The following is a 3,678-nucleotide window of genomic DNA, read 5'->3' on the forward strand; positions in this document are numbered from 1 at the left end:
ATAAAAGACAGTGGAGCATGTACTTCCACATAATTACTCTTTCATCTAAATATATATTTGTGATTCTGAATAAACAAATGATATACAAATCGATACACATTTAATTTACGATACATGTGTAAACAATGGGTGATACAAGTCTGTGTCCCGGGGGGGGGTCAAAATTTATTTATGAATTAATTTGTTTGAAAATGTGTATCAACAAAATAATCTATGACATTTTTCACTTACTTATAGGCTTCCCAATGCAGTTACATCCCACTAATTGTTTTCCCATAGGCGACAATGTTAACGTTTCTTCTCATAGCGATGTCCCTAATTTTCGTTCAGCAGTGAGTGACCCCTCAAATCAAAGCGCATCAACTTGTCTTTCCTTGGTCAAAATCTCGAGGTGGCATGTCAGATTCGTTTTCCGGCAAAATGCGTCTGTCTGCGGCAACCTCTAAAAATGAAAGTGAAAGTAGGGGAAACTCAAGAGTATAACTGGCGTTATAATACACAAAATAATTCGGCTGATCTTCTTGATGAATTACATTTGCCAAACTTTTTTGGTAGGAAAGATACTCCTTATCAACAAGTGTGAGGCTCAGTTTAGTACATCTGCACAATTTTTTTATGCAAAGTCTGCAAGTTAAGGAACTTGTAATTTTTTCTGCACTACTTTCTTCTCCTACCGATTCTAAAAATAATTAGTGGGATGTACCCAATATGAAAAAGCATTTTTTAGATTTTACAATATTTCACACTGTTTGTCAATCTAGAGCATAAGTAGAGGTAACATGCAAGTTTCATGAAAATTCAACCATTAATTAAAGATTTTACAGCATATACAGTTCTATGTGTAATATCCTTAAAAAATACCTTAGATATTCACCGAAACTACCAAGTTTTAGTCAAATGTTAGCCTATTAACACATTTACATCATTTCTTACTCTCCTTCATAACTTTAAATACAATTAGTCAAATCATAATCAAGCATTTAAATGGGTCAATTTCTCTTATTTTTAAAAAATTAATGTATTCCGGCACAAAATATGACCAAGATTTCTCACCCTATAAATTCATAGTTTCTACAAGGAACAACAGAAAAAACATTAGGCACACAAATGCAAAGTAGTAAAGCAAGAAAGTACTGATTATTTCCTGCCATTGATGCATCATTCATGAAATTTGGTCTATGAATAAAAAATTTATAAGCCTTTATACTCCTATATACAATCATTTGCTTCAAAGCAATTTTTATGCCAATGCAAATTTACTCATCTATGACGTCATAATGACATCATAATAATGGATAGCTCAATACATGTGTATCATCACTTTTCCCGTACTTTTCATTTAAGACAAAATCAGTGCTAATCTAATCATTTTAACTATAAAAAATTAAAATATGTGGTTTACCTGATTAAATAAATAATCTTCTAAAGTTGTTTTGTTTCCATGGTAACCATTTTGTAATTTGTAGGAAAATGAGACAAAATTTTGAATTTCCTGACAAATCACATAATTTTGACAGTCAAATATTTAAGAAATTTCAATTCTTCTATTCGTGTAATCTAAATAATGCGTTATTTACAAAACAAAGATGTAGATCTAATTACTTTGAAATTCTTATACAAGAAAAAAAATCTATATGAGCTGCAAAATATATAGCAGTGCACGTACAAATTAGCTATACATGAATACTTTCACAATTTTATCACCTATTTAATATGTACCCCCCCCCCCCCACACACACACACACTTTAATAATTTTTTTTTTTTTAAGAAAAGTTTAACTTACACATTTTGCCAACTGCCACTTTTTGCTGGTGACCGTGAAATTTCAAGATGTTTTCAAATGGGTGTGTGTTTGCTGGCCAATAGTTTTAAACACCACCTGCATGAACCTCATGGTTTTCCTGTACCAATGACCATGACCCTAAAAAGAAATCAATTCAATAAATGGCACAATAATTATCAGGCTCAAAAACACCTCAAACATTCACATTTAAAGACAGACAGACACACAGACATTCCACACATACAATTTTACCATATTCCTTTTATGCCCATAAGTTGTAATTAATTAAAAATTATAAATTTGCTCCCACTTGAAATCACCATGTTAACATTGGCAAGTTAATTCAGCAGAATAAGTAAAAAGCATGTTTAACTGACAATAATTGTACATTCAACAAATACTTGTAATGCAATTGCTAAAAATATGAGAAAAAAATCAGTTAACGAGCATATTCACACACATCGTTTAACTCCCAGACAACTGCACCCAGCTTGACCGAGCGACTGATTCGCAATGATGTATGTCGTGTATGTGACGTGTTGATCATCCTGTTCCAAAAACATTAAATTCTAATTTACAAATACTGTACTAAGGCATACCTCTTACCTTCTGTGTAAAATACAAATGCCTATCCTCTTTATACTGCTAGACACAGCACTGAACAGTTTTGATAACTTTCTGCTAAGTCTACTTTCACTTTGACCTTGACCCTGATTGAATACCGATTCCGACCTAAATTGTGAATTTTTGTGTAATGAAAATAAAAGACAGTGGAGCATGTACTTCCACATAATTACTCTTTCATCTAAATATATATTTGTGATTCTGAATAAACAAATGATATACAAATCGATACACATTTAATTTACGATACATGTGTAAACAATGGGTGATACAAGTCTGTTCGGGGGGGGGGGGGGGGTCTAGAAAATTTATTTATGAATTAATTTGTTTGAAAATATGTATCAACAAAATAAGAATTCTTTTTTTCATAAGTTTGAACAATTAGAAATGATAGAAAACACCAACTTTGAAATAAAGTCAAGATCTATGACATTTTTCACTTACTTATAGGCTTCCCAATATGGGTACAGTCCACTAATTGTTTTCCCATAGGCGACAATGGCAGTGAGTGACCCCTCAAATCAAAGCACATCAACTTGTCTTTCCTTGGTCAAAATCTCGAGGTGGCATGTCAGATTCGTTTTCCGGCAAAATGCGTCTGTCTGCGGCAACCTCTAAAAATGAAAGTGAAAGTAGGGGAAACTCAGAGTTCTAACTGGCGTTATAATACACAAAATAATTCGGCTGATCTTCTTGATGAATTACATTTGCCAAACTTTTTTGGTAGGAAAGATACTCCTTATCAACAAGTGTGAGGCTCAGTTTAGTACATCTGCACAATTTTTTTTATGCAAGTCTGCAAGTTAAGGAACTTGTAATTTTTTCTGCACTACTTTCTTCTCCTACCATTCTAAAAATAATTAGTAACAGGATATTATTTAATCTCGGAATAATTATTTATCTCGGAATTCAAGTAAATCATAATTTCAGGTGTAGTGCCTATATGTAACCTTAGTTTTTCTCGAAATATCAGTTTCCACTGTAGTAGATGTTGACTAAGTGGGTAAGTGTGTATATGGGTACCAAATATATCTAACTGAAATATGTTGACTAAGTGGGTAAGTGTGTATATGGGTACCAAATAAATTTAATGAAATTATTGCAAAGTTGTTTTTTAAATATTTTTTTCATGTTTCTGTTCTCTTTTAATTTCAAATTTTCATTTTTTTTTAAATTATTTTTTCTGCAATAGTTTGGTATCATGTAGTGAATCTGATGTTATGCTTTAGGGGTTAGTCAGTTTCCCATGCACAGCATGTACTAACCCATT

The 3,678-nt window shown here is 32.2% G+C and overlaps 1 long non-coding RNA gene across 1 annotated transcript; it reads right to left on the reverse strand.

Moving 5' to 3' along the window:
* Positions 1-278: 278 nt before the first annotated feature.
* On the reverse strand, positions 279-2,908 carry LOC134238436 (uncharacterized). Its single transcript, XR_009986013.1, has 3 exons — positions 2,853-2,908; positions 1,785-1,922; positions 279-442 (listed from the first exon to the last, which is right to left on the reverse strand). It is a non-coding gene; the product is annotated as an uncharacterized LOC134238436 (long non-coding RNA).
* Between the last annotated feature and the right edge of the window lie 770 nt (positions 2,909-3,678).

The sequence above is a fragment of the Saccostrea cucullata genome, unplaced genomic scaffold, assembly GCF_032062105.1.
Source record: "Saccostrea cucullata isolate Sc308-1 unplaced genomic scaffold, CSIRO_AGI_Scuc_v1 ctg22406, whole genome shotgun sequence".
Lineage (NCBI taxonomy): Eukaryota > Metazoa > Mollusca > Bivalvia > Ostreida > Ostreidae > Saccostrea > Saccostrea cuccullata.